This window comes from Anguilla anguilla, chromosome 14 (genome assembly GCF_013347855.1).
Source record: "Anguilla anguilla isolate fAngAng1 chromosome 14, fAngAng1.pri, whole genome shotgun sequence".
Lineage (NCBI taxonomy): Eukaryota > Metazoa > Chordata > Actinopteri > Anguilliformes > Anguillidae > Anguilla > Anguilla anguilla.
Genome location: NC_049214.1, coordinates 25,178,470 through 25,204,259, shown reverse-complemented (window position 1 = coordinate 25,204,259; position 25,790 = coordinate 25,178,470). Strand labels below are relative to the sequence as shown.

At 42.7% G+C, this 25,790-nt stretch overlaps 1 long non-coding RNA gene across 1 annotated transcript; it reads right to left on the bottom strand.

The window, feature by feature from the left end:
• Nucleotides 1-346: 346 nt before the first annotated feature.
• LOC118213251 lies at nt 347-22,993 on the bottom strand. The gene is made up of 3 exons (XR_004762376.1): nt 22,949-22,993; nt 22,797-22,849; nt 347-913 (listed from the first exon to the last, which is right to left on the bottom strand). It is a non-coding gene; the product is annotated as an uncharacterized LOC118213251 (long non-coding RNA).
• Between the last annotated feature and the right edge of the window lie 2,797 nt (nt 22,994-25,790).

Below are 25,790 nucleotides of genomic sequence, written 5' to 3'. Positions count from 1 at the left end.
ACCTCTGGACTCTGCCACTGCCTCCGCTTCCAGCACAGCGAGGAACACGGGAGCGAGCGTTTGACACCGCAGCGTTCCCACGGCACCGCTGGAGAGCTGGCACCGATTGGAGGTCAGACGTGTCTCTCTGATGACAAACGGCAATTCGGCCCTTTTTGCAGGCAGAGCGCGTTTTGGCAAAAGAGCGACAGCAAACTGTGATCTTGGCATGCTCGTCGAAAAGCGAAGGACGCGACGCCTTTGCGGACGCAGGCGCTAAGTGTTCTCGCCTCACTTTTGCGGTTGGCAACCTTGAGGCGACCATGACTCCCCCCCTCCGCCCCGCCCCATCATGATGATCTTCATGAAGTGGTAGGAGAGCTGAATTCTGGCAATCATCTGACACGGATGATGGACCCTCCACCTCCTCCTCCTGGTTCCTCTCCCATCACCACCCTGTAGCACTCTCACCTTTTTCATATTAGTACAGGTTGTGGTATTTTTTTATAGCTTTAGGTCATATTTTTACGGTTTGACGTTTCTCTCCTACGAGCTTGTTATGTATGCGTTTCGTATTTGCATGTTTTGATTCTTGATTAGAATAGCTAACTTGCACCAGTGCTTCTGTGATCTTACATCTATTCTCATTGGGCTGGGAATGTTGTGTGCTGGGTCTGGATTTCCATATCAATCAGATGAATATAGTTCAGTGTCTCACATTGTAAGCTAAACGAATGTGATGCATTGTGTTTGCAAAGCAAAGTCAGCAAGCTGTTTATGATTGTGGCAGGGCTTGGTTTGTGGGAGTTAGTGGGAATTCTCGCGTCACTCTGTGTCCAACTCTCCTGTCCACCAAAGGGGTGCGTCGCGACATGCGACAACTGGTGCCAAAACCCGGGAAATGCAAGAATTCCAGAATATTCCGGTAATTATTCTGTAAGGACGAGAGAAAGAGAAAGAGAGATCTTTACAAAAATAAATAAAACACCTTTGCCTTTCACCCTCATGGGACCCGGGTAAAAATAATGAAGCAACACAACAAACTAACATATCAAAGACAAAAATAACCAAAATTACAACACCGCTTCTCAGGTTTTTCCTTGCTGGTATCACACTCACACACACTCTCACTCTCACTCACATTTTCCTCAGTAACAGACACCTACTGGGAAGAAAGTACACTTTAAATACCCGGACCAATTTAATTAGTGATGAACTTCAGGTGTGGGTGCTTACTTAACCAGTAGGTGTTGTCCTCCGATTGCCTTTAACCTTTCCCACAAACCGAGCCCTGCCACAGTCATATATATATATAAAACTTTGGGATCCTATCAGGACCACACCAGACAAAAAAAATCCATTGCAATCCAATTCAGTGGTAAAAATGGCAGTTGATAGATTCACACCCGGAGGGATGTAATAATGTATTACCTTCAGGAAGAAACCAGTGAGCAAGACCAATAAAATAAATAAACAGGAAGAGCGGTTATAACGACAGTGCAGAATCTGTCCCCTCCCGCCTGAATATAACCGACTGAAAAAGAGGGCTGAATTTTACTACGTCAATAAACTCAAAAGAAAATCTAATCCTGAGTTCTGCTTGAGCGCCAGCCCGGCTTTTGAAAATCCAATCAATCTCGCTCTACCTTTTTCTTTTAACTTCAGTTATTGCCTCCATGAAAGCCTTCGCAAATAAAGTTTTAGAAAAAAGAAGAAAATTAAAAATAAGAAAAGAAAAACAGTGATTTGAATTTGACTTTGGGACGCTGCATCGAATTGCAGGTTTAACAGCGAAGGACTCACTTTTCCACAAGAATAATATACACCCCCCCCACAGCACGCACACAATCACACACACACAGATGCACATTCTGACGCATCAGAACACATCGAATGTTCACATGCGCAGCAACAACCGCATAAAATCAGAACAAATCAAAATGTCCCCAATGTGCATAGTATGAACAGCCATGCCAAATATTTGGGCATGCTAAACCACATCAGCAAAACAACACTTGAATGAGGTTAGGTCAAGCCTGCTGAAATAAATGACCCGGTCTTTAAAACAAGTCCCTTTGCATACCTCATTCACCGACAGAGACTGTGCTAAACATTGCAATAAGCTGAACAGCTGTCCCAGGCATACTGAAATATGGAGCTGCGTTCTGGTCTCTCTTTCCCCTTCCCCACACAAGCCCTGAAATATAAAAGTAATAACATTGAGAGATGCATAATGATGACATGAATGGGGGCAGCTACGGCTAAATGGGGGAGCTTCGTGAAATAACAGCCATGCTTTTTTGGCTGAAATGACATTACATTTAGCAGATGCTCTCATCCAGAGTAACTTACAACCGTTACACAGCATTTACATTGCATCCAAGTACACAGCTGAATACATACTGAAGCAATGCAGGTTAAGTACCTTGCTCAAGGGTACAACGGCAGTGTCCTAGCAGGGAATCACCTGCGACATTTAGGTTACAGGACCAACTCCTTACCTTACTCTTTGTACTACATTGCCAGCAAATGATTTCCTACTGAGGCCCACTACTGTGGGAGTGCTGTGCTCCAACAGCACAAATGTGCAGGAAGTGGCCAGAAGACGTTCGGAAGATTCGATCATCGAACCAAGTGGTCGCAGGTCCTGGTGGCCATATTCTCAAAGACACAGTGGGAATATTCAGCTTCAGTAGCTAAGTGACAGTACTTGCACAGGTCATGCAACAGGTCTGTTGTGTTTTTTAGGGATATAGATTCGCTTCCCAGAGTTCAGGACGCATGAGGTACTGTACTGTATCAACTGAGTGCGATCATTACATTTCATTACATTCATTTGACAGACGCTTTAACTCAAAGTGACTTATAATAAGCGCATACCGAAGGTCATTGGAACGACTGCAAAACACAGGTCCGATGAGGTACAATACTCATTATGTAACAGTTATCCATAAAACTAGAGTAAATGCTCTTGTTTTTAAAGTGATAAAACTGTAGTAAATGCTCTCGTTTTTAAAGTGATAAAACTGTAGTAAATGCTCTCGTTTTTAAAGTGATAAAACTGGAGTAAATGCTCAGGTAGACAAAATAATGGGGGGGGGGGGGGGATAATCTAAAATACACATATCTTCCACAGAGGTTTAAATGCCAGGCGAGCATATGTACGAGTAATGAGACATTCAGGTGTGTAGGTCACAGGAAAATAATAAAAACTGCAGGTAAAGGGTGGTCTGGTGGGCCCACAGCAAGATTAGTGCACGTGGGAGGCTTGGAGAGAACCAGGATTGCGGTGTTGTTTTAAGTGACTAGAAATCTGCGAGGAGCAAACCGTCGATTCGTTTCACCGTTTAGCGACGGCTAAGCAGCACGGCAGCAGCACGCGTGCAGTACGTTTTAATTGGACATGCACCTTTCCCCCCCTGCCTCCACATGCTCAGACCGACTCTCCACAGCAGGGGGGTTTTAACCCGCAACGCAGAACAAAGTAGAAATGTTAAAACACGTAACGTAACGCGTCAGACCCCCCCCCCCCCCCGTGATATGGCCGGGGCGTGCGTGTGACCACCCGGCAAATTAACTCGGGCCCCACAATTACTCCGGAGCACTTCGCCGACTGAAAAAGGCCCCGAAGTCAGTTTCAGTCAATACCTCCTGACATTTAAGGGCCCCGCTTTAATTTATGCCTCTGTGTGGCGGTTTGAATTTGAATGAGAAAACGGAGCAGGCAATTAAAATGTCAAACGGCTCGGGCCGTTGGAAAAAAAAAATATAGAAAATAGAAAAGCGTATCTAAAATTGAGACGGCAAATCAAATGTCAAATAAACAAACAATCTTTTGACCGTTTATTGACTCGGTATTCGATTTTCCGCGCAAACGTAAATGTGTGTGTCCTCACCGCGAGACCTAGCCTCTTCGGGATAGTTGGGAGAGATTATAGTTTTGTTTTGCTTTTATTACTTCAATCTATGGCATGTCTTTAACTCTCCCCTTAACAGACACAGCAGTTGTGATCTCAAAAAAAAAACAAAAAAAAAAACAGTTCAACACATCTAGACTTTGATAATTTGAGAGACAAACTCCACAGAATGCTTGGTCAGAAATACAAATCAAATGTTGATTTATTTTTATTTATTTATTCTTTTGGCCAGTCAAAGCAACATTACTTTTTAACGCTTATGGTCGTTTTTCACCGGTAAAACGAGCGAAGGTGCCCTTTGATTTCAGAAAGTGGTTTCACGGTTCTCGATCACAGAAGAATCCTTGTGCCTTAAGAAAGCCTCTGCTCAGCAGAAATTAAATGTCTCTGATTTCTGTAAACAGCAGCATATCCCGATATATGCAAAGTTCCTTCATCTTAGCACTCCTTAATCACTATAGCCTTCGCGACTGTAAATAATTCTGTAGCTACTGATTATTATCTGTAAGGACACAGAACTCCAAGCACACTTACACGTACACCTAAAACATTTGCATTTCACATTATTTTTTGCATAATCATTTTATTTAGGTATTTAATTTGCTTAGCCTTTTTTTTAAACAAGAAGTCATTTTGAGGTAACATCTTTTGCACGAGAGGCAACTATTTAAACAATTCAATCACAACACAAACCATCAAAAGTATTAGCCCACACAATATTTAGGGTGATTTGAAACCAATTTCATATTAAATTATCATTTAACCCATTCCTTTTTTAAATTATATTTTTTATGATTCTCTGCCATAAAAACATAGATAATTAAAACAAAAGATATACAGACTATAAAAGAAAACTTGTGACTGACAGACAAATCAAAATAATAAAATATAGATAAAACAGAGGATGAAAAGAGGAGGGTAAAAACAAAGACTGAAAGCTGAAAAAAGAGAATCATTTGTAATGTGAGCATGCATGCGTGTGAGCTTAGGCATTTGTGTGTGTATATGCAGAAAACAAAAAAGTAAAGGAAAGAAAATTATCATTCAACATAAGTTCGCTGCTTCACAAATGCAAGTCTGTTGAAGCATAACAATTATCCATCCATTATCTAAACCCGCTTATCCTGGGCAGGGTCGTCAGGGTGCTGGAACCTATCCCAGCATGCAATGGGCGCGAGGCAGGAATACACCCTGGACAGGCCTCCAATCTATCGCAGGGCACACACATGCCATTCACTCACTATTCACTCGCACACTCATACCTATGGGCAATTTAGAGTCTCCAATTAGCCTACCTGCATGTCTTTGGACTGTGGGAGGAAACCAACGTGGGGAACATGCAAACACCACACAGAAAGGCCCAAGGCGAGATTCAAACCCATAACCTTCTTGGTGAGAGGCAACAGTGCTACCCACTGCACCACTGTGCTGCCCAGCATAACAATTCATTTATCATGTAAGGAAATGTCAGCGGCCTCCTTCCCCTTTAACCGTGAACTCAACGGGCCAGTCTGAGATTTGCACTATAGGCTGATGGTTGTCTGTCCTCTCTGTGTCGATCCCTCCTTCCAGCACTTATATAGCACTTATATCATTATCTCAATGTTGTAGCTCGTTGTCATGCCTCCTAGTCTGACTTACCATAACTTTCTAACCTAGCCTATGCTTACTGTGTGAACTGGACATAATGTGTTCATGGCTGTGAATAAGTGTTACATAAATGAGTATTGTACCGTACCAGACCCGTGTTTTGTAGTTGTCACAGTGACCTTCAGTATGCACTTACTGTACGTTGCTTTGACTAAAAGCGTCTGCCAAATAAATGCAATGTAATGTGTCTAATCCATCTGTGGTTCCGGTTTATGAAAGGAAAGGCTCCCCGAGTTCTGCTGCAGAAAGCCGTCTATCCCTTAATTTATTTTGTACATCAGTCTTTGATAAGTGGCACTTTCCGCCAACGCAGTTTCTTTTTCCCCCATTACCTTAGTGACCCTCGACTGTAGCAAGAGCAACTTTTTTTACCAATAAGTTATTTCCTTTTTTAAAGTCTTTTCAGCCTTTCAAAAAAAAAAAAAAAAAAAGCATGATCGATATCAAATTGTAGTCTCTAAGCTATCGCAGATCTTTTCCATGATCATTTGGACAAAAGGTGGTTCGGGTGGGCAAATTATAAAACATGTGGACAATGCCACCTGGACATGATTGGCATCGTCTGCAGGGGTTAGAAGTGATCAATGCCACTTTGTTCAACCTCACAAATGCCCAGTACAGCCCGTTAAAAACTTCAAATTAGATCAATTTTGACCTTGGACCAGCAATTGCTTCTCCAGTGTGGTCCATTCTTCAACCTTCAAATGTTATCGTTGGGTCCCCTTCACAGAAAGGTCTCAGTCCACTGCAAGTGCCCCCAAAGTGCACCAAAAAGGTGACCTCAGCTTAACTGCAATGTGCACTAGCCTCCTAAAGAGGTCCAGCTTAGAGCGAAAATCTGAATGTATTGGGTGCCTAGAATTTAGCTGTCACACTCTTGAATTATCAAAGGATCTCAAGAGTATCATCATGGAAGAGGCCTTCAATACTCTTTGTCACTCATTAAAAAAATCCTTACCTCCTATATCAGCGGTCATTTCACATTGCTGCAGAGCTTACCAGAAAGGGTTACAGTTTCTCTTTTATGCATACGTCTCCATATATTCTTAGTGGATCACAGTATTCAGTTCTGAGGCTCTGCTGATGGACAAGTTAGTCTGCTGTACTAAACGTCGACCCAGAGTGGTCTGTTACATCTGTCAGAGAAAAATCGAACCGTTTAGGCAGCCAGGAACGCTTCCCAGTAAATATGCATATTGAGAGGCCCTAGTCCCCCTTTGTCCATTACAGCCCGTGATATAGTACGCAGATTCATTCTGCCTCATTTTCCAGCGGAGATCCATTGATTAAACATTCTGTCTCTAGATTTTAAAAGGTTAACGAGTGTGCTTAAGATGTAGCATACACATGAGGCACTTCTGTTTTGGAACCATGGCCATTTTTTAAACTTGGATTTTACCCCATACTATGATTCAAAAGTTTGTCTCAGCTCTTGAATAAGAGTTCATACTTAATTCAAAGGTGTGTCAAGACTATCATTACTCTAAACTACCATGATTTTTAAAGGAAGGTATCCCCTAATACTTCAATTATCACGTCCATTGAAATTTATATTTCTGGAATTCATTCTTATGACACCATTATGACAGGGTTATCACCTCAGATCAGATGTAGCCAAGTTCACTTTATACCAGGAAATGTCTGGCAAAATCCTCAAAGAGAAGCACAGAGGTTTGGGGTTCTGATATTAGGACTAGTATAGCATCTGCAAAATCTGACGGTTTGCTCTCCAGAACCCACACTGTGAACCCCATTATTTACGCATGCGATCTCGCGGCCTCTACTAATGGTTCCAGCGCTATGATGAACAACATTGCTATCGATACCGGTACATACTGCGAATGGAGAAAGTCTAAGTACATCAGTGGCTGCTATAGGTTCAGTTTCATGGTATGCAAGTCTGACGACCTGGCCCAGACCCAACCTGGCCCAGACCAAAATTCATTCCAGGTGAAGCCCAGATAGACTTAGTCAAAACGACTGAAGACTTGCAGCTTCAAAGGATTTGGTTGCCTCTGAGCTACACAGGGCTTTTGCCTTCCAGACCATAATCCAAAGGCATCTAAGGTTGTTGTGGCTTTATAATTTCCACATTATAATTTGACACGCTTTGCCCTCATGCTAGCAACTTAGTGAAAAATGTACCATCATGGAACAGGAAGGAGACTGGAGGCCACTTCCACACTCTTGCTATCTCTGACATTAAGGGGTGGTTGGGGGGGGGGGGGGGGGGGGGGACGTGTAGTGTAATGGGTAAAGAACATGGGCTATCCTAAAGGTTGCAGGTTTGATTCCCAGGCAGGACACTGCCATTGTTTCCCAAAGCAAGGCGAGTAACCTGAATTGCTTCAGTATCTAGCTGTATAAATGAACACCATGTAAAAAAAAGGCTAAACATAGTGGCAGTTGTGCTAGATAAGAGTATCTGCTGAATGCCAGTAATGTGATGTCATCAAATATTTTCAAAATCTTAGGGGCAAACTGCTCAGTAATTTTTCTGCAGAACAGTGAAACCCTTAGGCAATAGTCTTATTGTTCTTAGCAGCTCCTTGTGGGTTATTAAGCAGTCAAACCATCTCGCGCCCTTCTTTGGAAGGTCTGATTAAATCTGAAAGGTAAATTAAGGTGCTTAAAAAAATTGCTTGTATTGTGTCTAAGTCTAACTGACAGTCTGGTACATGAAGTTCTTCATAGACCTGTCGGTATACATTATTTATGGTTTTGTGATTAGAGTGAAGCTTTCCCTTCTTGTTCCTAATCCCACCTGTTTGGCAAGCTCCTTCTTTACATTTCAACTGACGAGCCAATAGTTTCCCTGCCTTCTCACCTGACTCATTGTATCACTGTTTCAGTTTAAATAAAGAATATTGTGCTTCCTTGGTGAACTACAGATTTAGTCTCGAACCTTGCCAAATGCTTTCCTCTTTTCCTCTGAAATTCCTTGGTAAAGTCAGGGAAAAGGTTCGTTTGCTACATGAACCCCGCCCCCTCTTAAAACATCACAAAGAACCGATTGAGGAAGATGTTTAGCGGGAGAACTTTTTTTAAAAGTAATCATTCAGCATGAAGCCTGTAACGGGAAACAAGCAATTAGACAGGCGATAACATTCAAACCTGACAGAAGTGGTGAAACCTCGACATGGTCACGGCTGTTCGTTAGCAGCCCTCATCTCCCACAGATTGCTTTGTCGTGTTGCGTCCGCGCTAACTGAATCCATTTTACGGTCTCGCACCTGTCCCTTCGCTTCGCTCCGCCCGCTAATTCGCCCATGAGTTTTGCGGCGGTGGGATAATGGAGTCGAAACTCTCGTCCGCTACCGGAGTGGTCCGTGCGACGAGCGCCCGCTGAGAGGACGATTAATGCGCCGCTCGCCGTGAGTCCCGCTCATTCCAGAGCGTCTAGCTCCCGAGCGCTGCCGCTAACAGAGCACAATTTCCCCTCTAACCCGCACGTTTGTTTATTGCCTTGTTTCGTTTTACGGTTTATTGCCGTTACCCTTCGCTATATTGCATCCTCATGGAAGTGATAGTTACCCTTGTCGGAGGGGGGGGGGGCATAAGTCTTGCTGGAGAACCGTGTAAACCATGGCCATTTTCCTTCCTTTGAAGATATCTAAAAATCCAATATACCAAGGGGGTTAGTCCTGAGAAAATATGATATCAACTATATTCCAGTTAATTGGTACAATACATATTATTTTACTGTATATAGTTACCTTTCATTTTGGAATTTAGCAGATGCTCTTAACCACAATGGCTTAAAAATACCAACCAGCTATAACTGACATTATATTACCACTAACAGTAATACATATGTTGCATATTACTCTTTAAAGATAAATCATATGTAGGAACAGGACACTAATTCATTATGAACTGGCCAATTAAATCATATCAGGAGGAGTGATTCATAATGAGCAGACCAATTAAGTCATGACATGAGGTCATTAATCATAGTGACCAATAAAACTGCAAGCACAGAGATCATCTTTAAGTGACCAATGCGATCACATCATGAAATATAATTACTTGTGAGATATCCAATGAAATTGTGACAGTAGAAATAATTAATCTTGAACTGGCCAGTGAAACTGAAATGAGAGGTAATTAATTGCAATCAATAATATCATGACATTAAGCCATTATACCTTTTAATACTCTACTTTTCTAACATAGCATTGACAATTATGGAGGTTGAGACACCATAGAGAAATCACTGTAAAGAAAGTTAGTGAAATTGAGTTACCAGTGAAACTGCAACATGAGAAGCAATTGTTCATAAAATACCCAATAAGATTTTTGTGTCTTACTGGCTGACACAAAAAAAATGTAGGTCTATTGAAATAAGTTTAATACAGCCTGTGATGTAAGCACCTGTTGGTGCCAAACTGTATGTGAACCAGACATGTAAATAACAGGAGCTGATTTCTGATTTGACACCAATCATAGGTAGGCACACCCTGTCCTAACCCAATTTTATTAACCCTGGCACCATGTCAAGGTATAGTCATTGTCAAAGTTAAGATTCTGTAGGAGCAGTTACCTGTAGAACCAAACAAGCGCAAATCAGCTGCGACTGCACATGCGCATGCATCCATGTGTGCATGCACCCACGCACACACCCTCACACAAACACATGACCTCTTCTTTGGCTCATGACCAACCTTTCCACAAAACCTTGTGAAAATCTGTGAATCCATTAGGGAGTTATGCGCCTTTTTGTGATAGGCCACACCCATCGCCACACCCCCTCTTAGTCAATCGGCCTGAAAGTTACTCAGCTGTACCTTCCGGTCATGACCAACGTCCATGCCAAATTTCAGCCTCCTGGGGCGAAAACTGAGGCCGCTACGGGGTGGGACGCTTTTGTGGACCGACCAACCAACCAACCGACCAACCAACAGAGATATAGAGCTGCGGTCGCAGCTAATAAACCTAATGTGGTTATTAATGTACCACAATATTAGGCATCATTTAATGGCTTATTTATTTATTTCTTTCTTCATTCCCCATCTTAACCTACATTTGCTTTTTGAATTCTTTCTACAAATTTAATATTCACTCAGTAACAACAAAGCCCGATGGCACGAGCCGGCTTGACAGGCTAGTTGAGCCCCAGCCTCCAAATTATAATAACAGCATTTAATCGGCGGTTTTTTTAATCCACTAAAACCAGGCAAAACCGGCGAGGAGTCACTGGCGGATACAGGGGCGATGCTAATCTCCTTATTTACTCAAGCGTGTATTTTTAATTCGGTAAACACTCGGTTCATTATTTATTTCGCTTTCGTCTAAAAAAAAACAAAACATAACCTCCAATTACAGGTTAATGGCAAATATTCCCTTCTGTCTCCTCAGGTTCATTGCTGAGTCAGTTTAGGATAATTTGGCAGTTTATATCTTGTGCAGGTTGGAAAAGGTTGTAAGTATACTACAGAAACAAATACGGAAACAAATTTGCGCATTGTGTACCCCAGACCTGGGTCAAATACGTATTCGTTTTGGATTCAAACACTTTTCTACGATTTACTGATCTTGTCTGGTGTATTGGAACCAATGAAATACTCTCAAAAAGTTCAAACCCCGCATTCTGCTCATATAGGCAGGCTCAATTACACCAGGCAAGATCAACAGAGCACAGAAAAGTATTTGAATCTAAAACAAATACGTATTTGACCCAGGACTGGTGTGCCCTGTTCTTCAGCATTGTTTTAGACCCAGTTGTTCAGTCATTACATTTCAGTGAGCAGTCCTTTCCACGGGCTTTATGTCCTCTCCATTGGCTATTAAACACTTACTCACTCATTGTGCTCACATCCATTTGCAGAATGTCTTGGGCACATTAAATGTGTAAAATACAATTTTCATCTTTTCATGCAGGTGGATAATTTACCGAGGAAGGTCAGACTGAGACTTACTCGAGGGCACAAGAGCTGTGCTCCGCTTAGGAATCAAACCTGCTTCTTTTGGGTTATGAGCGCCTGAATAAATACATGAACATTTTCATAAATCACGTCAATCATTAACGGACAGGAGAGGGGTTGTTTTTTAAAATGAGATATCTGTGAAAACTCAGTCAAATTTCTCGAAAATGGCCTGTAAATTCATCAAAATGATCCACTTCTTAAATTCAAACCACCTTGCCAAAAAAAAAAAAACAAGCAAAACAACAACAAAAAAATAACAAATGGGCCTCATTTATCAAACATGAGCTGAACGAATTTGTAAATCATCCTTAACTGCATTTACGCAAACAATTTGGGATTTATCCAAGTTTTCGTATGTTCGTTTGTTCTTAGCATCTGAACAGATTTCACGAGAGCTCTAAAACGTTTGTATTTTTCAGCTTTCACTGGACAGGACAGTGTAGAGAGACAGGAAGAACAGGGGAAGAGAGAGGAAGAGACGTGCGACAAAGGTCGCGCGGTCGGACTCGAACCGCCGGCATCGCGTCTCGTAATGAGCATGTGGACAGTGCTCTGCAGGCTACGACACCCCACCAAGTGTCCTTTTTGATTGACCAAATGGCCTTTTTTGGAAACCCGTCTAGACGAAGCTTAAAGAAGGAAGGCAGAATGCTCATTTCTGCTGGTACTGTCATCAAATTTGAACCAGGATTTTTCCAGCATTGTGGCTGCGGCTCCACTGTGTTTATAAACCCACCAGGCACACCCACAAGCATCTGTGTCCACTCAAATAAACCATCTTTTAGGTGAGAAAAAAACTTGCACTTGCACTATTTAGGGTAATTCTCTGACCGAATCAAATGTCCAAGGCTTATCTTTCAGAAGAGAGCGAGATTATGCCTGTAGTCAAAAGGTTTTAAGAATAGTAAGCATTTTATTTTGGGTATGTCATTTTCAGACTTAAAAAAAGAGAGATGATACAGAAGGCGTTAAAAATACTGTTGCAAAATTATTTGAATAAATCTGAAGTCAATGTGAGTATTATATTATATAAAAACCACAATTGGATTCAACAGTAACACAGGCGATGCTTCATTTGCATAATCCTGATTAATCCAATTAAAGTTTAATTGCAAGTGAATATAAATTCCATAAAACACATGAAGGAAGTTTCCTATGAATAGGGCACAGATGTCACATCTTAGGCCTTCATTGCTAAGGCTGACCGGGCTTCATTAGAAGCTTCAGAGCGTGGCACTCTTTGGAGAGAGCGCACGTTCGAAGACCAGGCCCGGCCCGGCCTTGTTTGCGGAGGATGACGAATGAGTCATGAGCCCATTTCGACTGGCGGGACACCTCCTTCCGAGCCTGTGCAAGAACGGGGAAACGTCGCCGTACCCCCTTCCGGGGTAATTCCAGACAGCGGCGTCTCTCGCACGATTTGGCCGATGCCTTCGTCCGGCGTAGACAACTCGGTCGAACTCCCAGTGACCTCCCCCCCGTGGCTGACGTGCGTCGTTCGTGGGCTGGGAATTTCTCCTTTGCCTCCAGTTTCATGTCAAACCGTTTTCCTTTTATCGTTTTTCACAGTGTGCGGACCTTGAGACGTGGAGTTTACAACATTGGCTATGTCAGGCTTTAGTCTCCCCCGGCCCTGACGGTCCACTGCTTACACTACTGAATAAAATATATTATCTGGCTTCTACTTCCATTAACAGCACTTCAGTCTCCGATTCAGGTTTTTTTTTTTTTTTTTTTTCCCCCTTCGCCGCTTCCTCGGCCATCTCCTTAAATTGCCTGCAATGTAATTCTGAGCTCCTAAAGTGGTATTTCAGGGACATCCATTTATATTAATTGCAAGTTCTGTGAACGTGGTTTTCATTTATGATTGATTGGTGTTTATCGACATACGCACTTGGATGTGGGAGAAAAAGCTGCCTGCGCATGTTCGATAAATCCGCCGGAATTTGGTATCTTACCAAAAATTTGATGAAATTTTACAAAAATGTTGAAAAATGTTGTGTTCAGTGCTGAATCACTGAAGTTTGTTTGGTTGTCCAAATGTGTCTAACAATCAGCAGGTGGCAGCAATGGAGGTATGATGGATTCACAGTTGGTTTTCTTACATGATGTATATTATCAGTACTGTCATTTAAAAAATCTTTCTGTGAGCTTTTTGAATGTTCCAAAGCCATCAGTAAGTACAGCGTGTGTGTGTGTGTGTGCGCCTGCGCATGTGTGTGTAAGATACAGAGGCAGAGTGTGTGGTGACTCAGTATAGTTATTAATGCTGGCTGACACAGGCAGGCTTAAGTGGCTGGCTGCACACACCCTGTCAGCTTCACGGAAGTGATGTCACGTGACAAATTAATCCACACAAAATGAACATATTTTCTCACAGGTCATTAATTTAATTTCAAAATATACAAATTGGAATAATAACTATCTATATATATATATATATATATATATATATACACACACGTTTAAACCAAAATGGTTGTCACAGAATTTCATGCTGATATTTACCATTTTGTCATTCATGCCATTAAGGTATTTTAATTTGAACTGAACTGAATTTTTTGAGTGAGACAGAAAGAAAGGGAGAGGTGGGGAGATTGGAGATGTCGGAACAAACTGAAGCCTTTTTTTGCATCGGAGGTTGAGCTGTCTAAACTCTGTCGGCAAAACAGAGCACATTATTTCAGATCGAGAGCGACAGAGACAGAGACAGACATTAAACCAGTGTTAATGTGACAGAATTGCACATTTTAAATGTGAGACCAACATCCTACAGGCAAGCATTAGGGGCGTGGAGAGGCAACACTAACTCTATCTGTATCTGTTCAAAAAACAAAATGAACTCTATCTTTTTATTCATAGCGGCAGTGAGGAGTGCCATTTAACCAGGGATTGTATCTGTCTGTCCTACTACTGCTTTATGAATGAGTCTTTCATTGTGTCAAGAAAAAATTTGCAAGCTGCATCGAGTTATGCAGGCCAATGTCAGCTTTTTATAGACAACTGCACCTATGTGTTTCAGATGTCTGGACTGGTTGGGAGATACAGTAAAAAATAGCCTTAAGAAAGTCAGTGGTCTTTGAGATAAGCTGTATTCTGCAATACAGTGTTAGCAGGTTGGTATGATGGTTAATTTAAGGGGCTTGTAATTTAGGTTCGGTTCACAGCCAGAATGATGCTTTTGCACCCTTGAGCAAGGTACTTAACCTGAATTGGTTCAGTGCACGTATATGCAGCTGTACAAGCGCAATAAAAAAACGCAATAGGTGTGCATCAATGGGCGCATAAAACGGGCGAGAGAGTGGCGCCCGATTGGCTGCAGGGCAGCGCTTCTCTGGTGAGCGTACATTCGTCTTATCAAGTGCACGTCTGAAATTAATGAAACGGTGATTATAAAAAATTAAATGGTGGTATTAAACTAAAACTGACCGCAAAGCAACAATGACTAGCGTATACATGGAAAATATATTCCACCTGCGGGGGAAATAAACATGAAAATGAGAATCGGTTTCACCTTTGTTTTGATATCATGGCGGATTGCACAGAGGCTCATAACAGAGCCTCTCATAATGGGGCTCGCTCTTCAGCCATGACAGCATTAGCAGTCAGCTGTTGTGCTAACGCGCTGTTTTTAAAGGGAAAGGAATGGGACAATCTGATTGGTTACAATGAAGCCAAACGCCCATCACACCCACAACGTATTAATTCCTATCAAACTAGCCTCTTTTACAACTGTGCTGTAGTTCTGCTAAACCCTGATGTCACAAAATCACCATATTTTAGTTGAACGCGCCCAAATTCGCCAGCACCTTTTGCTGGCGCTAGCGTTTTACAATTACGCCTTGACAGTTAAAATATTTGAGAATACGATTTTGGGGTTCGAATGCGCCGCTTACTAGCGTTATGGCAAAACCGCAATTATTTTTTACAAAAACAGCGCTGCCTCAGCCGTCACAGAGAGCAGCACATAATTTCTGCGTCGGTCTCAGGAGTTCTGCATTTCATACTTTATACCGACAGATTTCCCCTCCTTTTAGAATCAGTCAAAGAGACACACTTCAATAATGTATCTCTGAGACTTTAAATTTTTAAAAACGGGGGCCTTATTATTATTTTATGACTGGGATGGAGTCCTTGATGAAGGAATTCCAAACGCGGGCTTCAAGTGTTTTTTGTTTGGCCGACGTCCATGAGCCACTGGCGGACTGGATTTTTTTGCCGCGACGAGCACTCTCCTTCGGCTCTGCGGACGACCCAAAACGAAGGACGCGCCCCTGACACATTCTTCTCAAATGGCAGCACAACAAAGCCATCCGTCAAAGACATTTTTCAACAAAAAATCCTCATCCAAACTCCCCGCAGCCACGCTGGAATCTGAACGAGGATCGGAGTCCAAGATAATTTATGACACTGGCTGAATAGAAGCACAGACTCAGATTTTCAAGAGTCGTGGTTTCAAAGTGTGGAGCGGTACTATGAAAATGTAACAGAGTGCATTAAACTCCTGATTGTACTTAAAAGCTATCGCAGGCATTAAATAATACTTTTACTTGTGGATGAGCACAAATAATACTTAAAGGCATTAGATAAGTAAATAAATATATAAAATAATTAATAAATGGGTAAATTAATCAAATGTATAATGTTTTAGACATCGACACTAACGTGTTTTCCAGCAAGACTAATGGAAGAGATTGTAAGGAATAAAACAGAAATGACTGAATTACATAAAACCGGTGCTGATTTGAGAAGGGGGACACTATGCACTCTTTAAAACCCACAGACAGCTGTGCGTCTTCACACTGAAACACGGGTTCGAACCCTGCATTTTTTGTTGAAAAATGACGACAAACCATGTTTGACTTCAGCATGCGACAGACAACGAATTTACATGCTTCAGCAAGACGACGCAATTCCTGGCTCCTGGCAGAAGAGTTGACCGAACCTTTTTTGTTTGTTGTTGTTCTTCTTTGGTATCGCGACTGGACAGAGAGAGAAACACTATCAAAAGCCCAGTGGAAATACTTTGAGGTAAATTAATCACTTCTGGTGTATAGGCCCTGTGGCATTAATGGACAGTGGCCTAGCTCGCCTTGAAGGTGGGGTTTGAGAACCTCAGAGCTTTGAAGGACACACATCTCTCTGATCTCCCTCAGCTTCCCGAATACTGCATGGGCCTGGAGCTCGTAGCAGAACCGGCCCGGGAGCGTGAATCACCTCATCCTGTCAAAATCCTCTTCCGGAGAATTCTTATCTTCTCCTTTCTGCGTTTCTCTGTGGCTTCCTGGGGTAGGATTTTTGCCAAGATTTCGGGTAATGATCAGGCCAACTGGTGAGGCGGCAGACATTATAAGACAAATCAATTATCTGGAATTAGTGTGTGATAAGAAGATGCCCTTGACCATTGCTTTAACTGTGGCTTACTAAGAGCTTAGTGTGTTTGAGGAGGGGCTAGATTAGGATGTGTGATAGACAACAGAAGAAATAGGAGGCGGTGTGGTGTAGTGGTTAGGGATCTAGGCCACGGCTTTTGATTCAATTCCCAGGTGGGGCACTGCCGCCTGCGTCCTTGAGCAAGTTTCTTAACCTGAATTTCTTTTGTATCCAGCCATATAAAAAACGTGCACAAAAAGAACGCGAGCTATGTTGGTTGCGCTGGATATGCTGTTAAATGCCTAGAATTCAACTGTACGTATAGACAGAAAGCAGCGGTTGTGGGGGCTGCAGAGATATTTGTGGGTGTTTGAGAATCCTCCTTGAATAATTAACCTTGGTGATTTCCCAGAAAAGGATATTTCTGAGTGTGAATAAAGTATTCATGTGGCAACCAAGAAGAGGTGCGCTGCCAGTTGCATAAGAAAACACGCATTCATAACAAAATTTCCCTCCTCCTTTTTCCAACTTTGACACGACCACAAGTAAAAAAACATAGCTGACTTCCATAAATATATCACAGCAACCAGCTTCCGCCATTTCATTTCAAAGAGCTCCACCACTTCAAAACCACAGAAAATTTGAAAGGTTTTGAAGATAAATGTCCGCGGATTGCTGGACACCCCCCACTGCCCCCCTCCTTCGTGTGAGCGGTTTCATCATCAGATACCCTGTATGGCAGGTCTACAAACAAAAGAAATAACAAAGCCAAACCCAGCGGTGGTACTAAAGCAATCGGTCGGCAATCCCACTTTAGAATTCAACGCTCTCCGCAGCCCCTGCTCTGATACACTATACTGGCGTTATGAATACTTAATCGCACCACAGTCTCTGATTGTTTACTTATTAATGCTGAGCTCACGCCGCCGTAAGTTGGAAATGCTAAACGCAATACAGAGACGAGAGAGGTGAGAAGCCTCTGTTCGTCCGTACAACGTCGGCGTCCCCTTGGCAAGAGAAAAAATAAGGACATTACAGGTGGAGATTTAAACGGAATGGACTGTTCCTCATAATTGGCATATTGTTTGACGGGGTGACTCAGTCCGATTGTTTCCCTGAAATCAATGGATTCATTAGGAGTTGTGGTTGTGTGTTGTTACGTGTGAACCATTTCAAACCTCATCTTCGTCCCATTTCCTGAACCAATGTTTCTGGTCAGGGTTGTGGCGGCTCGTAGACTGAGAGGTTGAGAGAACTTTCTGTGTGTTAGGCTGAGAGAGAATGTCTGTCATGAGAATGTTCCGGTAATGGTCTGGAGGCTGAGCCGGTTGACTGTGTGATGACAGCGCAAACTGTTGCAAAACAGGAAATGCAAGCCAGCAGCGAGAAATATGAAGTGTACAACAACAGCTGTTTGCTCTAATCCTATCAAACGATCACCCTCTGAAGTAGCAGCTATTTTATTAAAATGTTAGCCTGAACAGGCTCAGTGAGTCTGCTGACAAGGATCTTCAACAGTTCAGAAGACAGACTGGATTTTTTGCTGCTCAGGTTTTCATCACACACACACACACACACACTAACTCACACGCACACATATGCACGCACACACACACACACACGCATGCACTCACACACACACAAATATGCATACACGCACACAGTGTAAATTATTTGAGTAGCCATTATTCTTTGCGGTATTTGCATTTTACACAGTAAAGGAGTATTCTACCATTTGTGTATTCATTTCCAGCCGTACGTCCTACACATGCCGCTAAGTGAACCTTTAAGAAACCTACTTGCCAGTGGCTCTCTTGACAAATGCACATGCGGGCTCACACCGGCACGCGCGGTTACATTAGTACCCATTCAGCAGATGCTTTTTGACCCAGACAGGCTTAGCTTAGCTTACAGCCTGTAGCGCTCCACATGCGAACGGAACCTGCAATCTTACAGTGCTTACAACATCCCAGCTCCCTAACCATCATGCGTTATACACCGCCACTCAACGTACGGCATGAACATTCCACTACGGCTAAGACAATCAGCTCTGGAGAAGTTTTATCGGCTTCAGGTCACACCGCGAACCCGCCCGTGGCCTGCCGAGCGGCTTCAGGTCACGCCGCGAACCCGCCCGTGGCCCGCCGAACGGCTTCAGGTCACACCGCGAACCCGCCCGTGGCCCGCCGAGCAGCGCCCGAGCGGAAAGGAAACGGATTTCCGAGCGAGTCGTGCAAGTACGCCCGTCGCGGCGCTTATTGGTCCGCTCGTTCCCATTCAGCCGCGGCTGCATTCAAGGACAAGGACCGGAGGGACAGAGCAGGTCTCTTACTCTCTTTCAACCCAGAAAAATCAATTAAAGGCATAGAAAGCCTTGATAAAGAGCCAGCTTAAGGACTGAAGTGGTTAACTGCTTTCGTTTGCAGGAGTCTTAATGGGGGGATACTGCGATTTAATATAATTTTCAGAGACATATTCTGAACATGTCCGGTCCCTTAAAAGGAAGATAAAAATGAATATTCAGCCTTTTAATTAACATTCATTAACAGAAATATCAATTATAAATAATCTTTAATATACAATGAGAAAGTTGTGCGGTGATTTCACAATATTCCATAGGCAATTTTAGCAGTAACCCCACAATCAAAGCAGTTTGACCAAACTTAAATGATATTTAATTATTTTATTTCATTTTGTAGAGAGAATCATTAGTCTGTTGATGTTTGGTTACATTAATTAGTGAAGCACTGGTTCTACTTAAGAAGGATCATTTGATTGCATTAATTTTAAATTATATAAATGAATTGCTAATTTAAACAGTTTCTAAGGACTTTTCAAGATGTGTTTACATCTGTCATTAGCACATTTTCCAAGCCAGTGAGAACTGAGCATGTAAAAAGCCTTGCTTAAATGAACACTTACGTATGGTATTTGGCTGAAAACTCACACATTAAACAAGGCAACATATCATTATACTCATGTTCCATATTGAAGGAGGAAAATTAAATAAAGTCAACAGAAAACATTTTGTTACGGGTCCAGGTCGTAAAGTGCTAGCAAGTGGAAGAGAAGAGCAGGCGGTTAGAAATGGGCAGCTCTTGATGCTACATTACCAGTGATTGATGGCTCCTAGTCTAATGTCACCCCAGGGCTTATGTCTGACTGAGATGCAGACACTGTGGTGTTATCAACAGTAAGAGAGACCTTGGCTCAGTTAAGACTTGGAAGGGAGGAAAATCAGCTCAGTTTCGGCGAGGTTGAGTTTTGGGCTGTTTCTACACCTAGTTCCTTTGCTAAAGTCCACACCGGAGTTTGGCCAACTGTTACACTGAATCATTTTTATTTAGTCCAATCGGTTTCACATTTCAACGATCTGAGCACACCAATTCGTAAATAAGGCGATGTCTGTACACAAGATTATTCGATGATTGGTCAGAAATCCATCCATTATCTATTCCCGCTTATCCTGAGCAGGGTCGCGGGGGGTGCTGCTGGAGCCTATCCCAGCATGCATTGGGCGAGAGGCAGGAATACACCCTGGACAGGCCGCCAATCTATCGCAGGGCACACACACCATTCACTCACACACTCATACCTATGGCCAATTTCATGGTCTCCAATTGGCCTACCTGAATGTCTTTGGACTGTGGGAGGAAACCGGAGTACCCAGAGGAAACCCACGCGGACACGGGGAGAACATGCAAACTCCACACAGAAAGGCCCCAAGCTGAGATTCGAACCCACGATCTTCTTGCTGTGTGGCAACAGTGTTACTCACTGCACCACCGTGCCACCCGATTGGTCAGAAATCTGACGGGTATTCCAGTTTTCAGGCATGCATTCGCCTAACGTTACAGGGAAGACAATGGAGTATCGAACACATTGTGCCACTATTTTATTACTTATAATCTGCCATCATTACCAGCAGCTCTTATTGGTTGAACACAAACACAATGAGTGTGATATAAATACACTGCTAAGCAGAAGGCAAGTTCTGGTGTTGCTGGAACTATTTGTTCCAAATAGTTACAGCAACAAACTGCACCAGGGTTCACTTGGAAGAGGACCAAGACCACTGTTTTTTTTTCTGCAACCAAGGTTAGTTCGTTGAGTGTACACCCGAGTGCAGGTGGAGTCTTTTATTTAAGTTTGGTTTGTCAATACAAACCAAACTTAAATAAAAGACTGATTGGTCCACACCAAACGAGGCAGGTGTGAAAGCACCCTTAAACTCAGTTCTTTTAAAGCGAACCAAAAAAGTGAACCAGCTGCAAATGCACTCTGTCTTTTTTGTGTTCACATGGGAAGTGGACTTGAAAAGGGCTCAGCTCTCCTTCTGTTCTGCTCAAGCATTGATGAGATCCCAGACCACGTGTTGTTCACACCACAGCTCCTTTAGAACTCAGATCCCACAGCTATAACAATGGATTATGGGCAGTGGTTGACATAAGTGGTACGCTAGTACGCATTACCGGCAAAAATACTAAAAAGCATGGCAATTTCATGTCCTAACAGAATGCGTGCCTAAAAATAGGAATGCATTTGCATCATTATGACATAAAATGGCCGTGCATTTTAATCTTTTTGCCGTTAATGCATACTTGTGCGCCACTCGTGTCAACCCCTGATTATGGGTAATTTTCTTCATGATGGCCTCTGCAAATGTGTTTATCATTTGGTTGTGCTACATTTTGAGGGAGGGGATGCAAGAGGAGCACGGGTTTCTTCTGACCACATAACCCCTCCGAACACCACCAGCAGTTATTCTGCTATTTCTTTTTAGACAGGTACGTTCAGAAGTCACTGCAGCTGGGTAGGCTCAATGGGCCTCATTCACAAAACCTTTTTTAAATTATTCTTACTTTTGTTCTTAAAAATGTTCTTATGGAAAAAAACAATATGGGATTCATGACACATGTGCACATCTTTATTTCTGCGCATATCCCAGGTGTATGAGATAATGTATGCTGGCTGTTTGTAAATTTTATGTGCAGTCCTGTTCATGTGATTCACATAAGGAAGTTTAGTTAAGACTCAACTATGGCTGACTGAGATGCTGACACTGTGGTGTTATCAACAGTAAGAGATGCCTTGGCTCAGTTAAGACTTAGAAGAGAGGAAAATCAGCTCAGTTTCGGCAAGGTTGAGTTTTGGGCTGTTTCTACACCTAATTCCTTTGCTAAAATACGCACCAGAGTTTGGCTATTTGTTACACTGTATAATTTTTTATTTAGTCCAGTTGGTTTCATATTGCAAGGATTTCAGAAGTTCGGGTCATCACAATCACAGGATTACAAAAACCAGGGTCTCCAAAAGACCTGACCTGTATTATGAAACAGGGCTAACAGTCCTCTGTGGTACACAACATAATACTAGAGTAATAACATTATAGGCCCTTTATCTATTTTACTCTAGTTCTCTAATTTCAAGTATCAACTCAAAATAACATCTCTTTTAACTGTACAGTATAATATTCAACTGTAAAATGAATTGGCAGTTCATTTTAACACATGAAATAAACTGAATAATATTATAGCTTATGTAGCTGGAATAAGTGCTTATCAATTAGCTTATTCAGCTAGCCTATATTAAGTGCTTCAACTTAATTTATATTAACATAAAAGTTAGTCACCGACATGAAACATGTTCAGGTTTTCACAAAACAAATGCGGTAATGGCTTTTCTTAATGTGGCATTCGCTTAGCATAATTTTTATATTACAAAACCATGAACAAAGGCTCAGTTAATTCGACGAAATGATCGAATGGTAAACATAACACATGTTCTACCGAATACATACCAATATGCATACCGTGGCAACTCAAATCAACATCTTAAATTGACCAATTTCGTGAACTGAGCAGAATTTAACTTAGCGCCGCTAACCGGGGCTAGCCTCCTTCACATTAAAGATTGGACATGTTAGCAAGCTAAAAGCGAACTCACTCACCAAGAATAAAAGAATGTGAAAACGGTACTCCAAGCGGACTCCCGGTAGCTGAACTGTGGGGATAAACCTTCCTACAATTAATTTGATAAATTTCAGTCATTTATATCATGTTCTGATCAAATTATGAACGTATCTGAGCACGATATACTCACGAAATATCTTTTGCCTTTTCGGTCTCACTGCTCTGCTAATCACGCAGTGCACGTATGCGAGAGGTGTCACTCAACATCAATTAAAGGCGGGATTCCCCTATTTTTCACTTCTGATAGGCTATGAGAAGGTTAAGTGGACATCAATCTTTTTTTAACAGAAAAAATATTAGTAGCCCATATTTTCTACTGGGTTAAGGATAGCGTGAGAGGCGAGAGGTTCCACGTAGACGGCCCAGGAGTGGAGCCGGGGTGTGTCACCGTCCCTTCCTGTATTCTGCTACGCCCTTTTCATCACAATCGATTGTTCATCGCCAGCCTTCAGTGATAACGAGACCGCCGGTCGCTCTGCGGCGCTCAAGTGCTTTCGGACGAGCCGCCAGTCATCTCCCTCGGAGTGCAGGGCGGAGCCCGGAGTTGGCCTCGCCGTGCTGGGACTTCAGGGAGCAGGGCGGGCGTGCCAGTGGCGTATTAATTACGGCTGACCCCCCCCCCCCCCCCCCTCCCCAGGCCCGTCCGGAGAAAAATGGTGGGAAGGATCTTCATTTCAGATTGGATTGTGTTCCAGTGAACGCTGAGTAACAGGCGGGGTGCCTTGTTAATCACACTGGGGCAGCACCACTGCTCTGGTGGGGGGGGGGGGGGGGGGGGGGGGGGGTGCTCTCCTAATTAAAATGGTTGTTTCTTGATTGATTTCTCCACTTCTCTTTCTTTCCATTAAGCTGCTTTGTACAGGGGTCGGAGTGTTTACTGAGGGGAAAAACATTTAGAGAAAGGGAGGAGCCAGGTGGCAGGAGGGGGCTGAAATAGGGGGTGATCGCATTCATGAGCCCGTTCTTCTAGGTGTGCTCTCGTCTCTGTGGTTTGTCATCACTCAGTGAGACGTACAGTGTTGGGTTATGTAGTCATGTGCGCGTGTCACAGGCAAATCATGTCCTTGCACGGAGCATTCACCACAGACTGAAATAGTCAGCCAATGGCAGGCTTATACCCACAGTCTATATCCTGTGAGTCAGACTATGTCTAGCCTCGCGAGCCAGTCTCTTTTTTCACTTCGTTCAACAGAGCCTGGCCGATGCCTTGACGTTCTAGGCATAAACGAAGGAGGCAACCTTCCCGTGATAGTTGTATTTTCCCAACCAATCAGAGTGTTCTGGCCAGGCATGGTCTGAAACATGCACCAGAAAACTTTACCGGAGGCAAACTTTTCCACAAACCTGCATCAGTTTGCCACTATTTGGGGAAAATTATTGTATTGATTGTAACAGGCAAACGATCAAAACCATTGCTTCTTCTGACCATTTTTTTTCTGGGTATTTACTTGATAGCAGACTGCATACCGTAGGCCACGCTTGAAAAATTTAACTTTTGCCAAATCCTGTAGGCAAGCAAGCGAGTACATCTCTGTTTGATAACAGCGAATCCAAACATACGCGCTGAAGGTCCTTCAATGAAGTCACGCCATGTATTTGGCAAGTCTGTGATATAACAGAATTAAAATCTTCTTTGAATTTGTCCACAATTCTGTTTTTAGGAGATAATTTGGGTTAGGTCGATAGCTTTGTCTGTTTCGCTGGTGTGTTTTAGTCGAGACTTAGATTGCAGCACACACGGGGGGGAGGGAGAACCGGCACACTGAGACAAACAGTTCAATTAACCAATAGGGAAGCTGCCGCTGTCTCCCAGCAGCAGAGGCTCCTCCCTTTTGCCCCAGAAAGTACATGCATTCATCCAGACTAGACCATGTCTGCCGTAACTAGTGGCTGTTTTTTATGTTGCCAAGGCCTTGCGCTGAGTTGAAGACACCACACTCAACCTCAGTGTGTATCTGGAAATAGCTTTTTGTTCACTCGATGACAAGACTGAGAGACATCGAGATGATCAGCCATATGGTGTGTCACTGATGTATCTGTGTAAGCAACTCAACGGTGATACATATCAATGGATGGGTTGTTCAATCACCGGGCTCATCTATTGATTAGTCGTACTGTCCAAGTAAAATGTAATTTTCTCACTGTGGATTTCTCCTGAAATAGTTGCATGATAATCATAAAATTGTCCTATGTTAGGCATGATTATATATATGTTATGCTGGTCAGAGTAACCCTTAGCATGTGTGTATGTGTATGTGGGTGCGTGTTTGTGTTTGGGGTGTTAATGTTTGTAGTTTTTGGAGATTACAGAATTTTATACAAATAATTCACTTTTTTTCTTAATGAAAACTTTCAGTTGTGGCTGCCTGATTATACTCTGGTTCTTGCCATCGTGATGAAGAAAACATTTGCATTCATGGTACACACACGGAACCTGCCACTTCTACCTTTCTTGGTAATTAATTTTCAGTCTGTAATTATTCTCCTGAGGTCTACCGCTAAGTTAAACAGAGCTAGTGTGAAAATAATGAAGCTCGGGTGCAGAATGATTGAGGCTCTCTCACAGACTTGCATAAAGAGAAGGCTGCACCAGCATAACCTCAGAAGGCTCAGCCAAAGATGCAAACCAACCAGAGATGTTAGGCCTCAAGAACATGGCTTGTTTAGAGTTTACTCAAATATAGTAAACTCTAACCCGGTTTCAAAGAGTAGAAGTACTAACCATGTATTTTGTCCACCAACATGCACTAAACCAGCTGATTCTAATTAGCACTACTCTTCAGCCAGGCAGGAGAACTTATTAGTGTAATCAGCTGGTTTAGTGCATGCTGGTGGAGCAAATACATGGTTAGTACTTCTACTCTTAGAAGCCGGGTTACCCACCTCTGCGTAGCTGATCTCTGATAGCTGATAACCTAGCTCTCTAACTGATGTATGACTTCCTGCTGTCTTGTGCATAGTTTGCTGAAGAT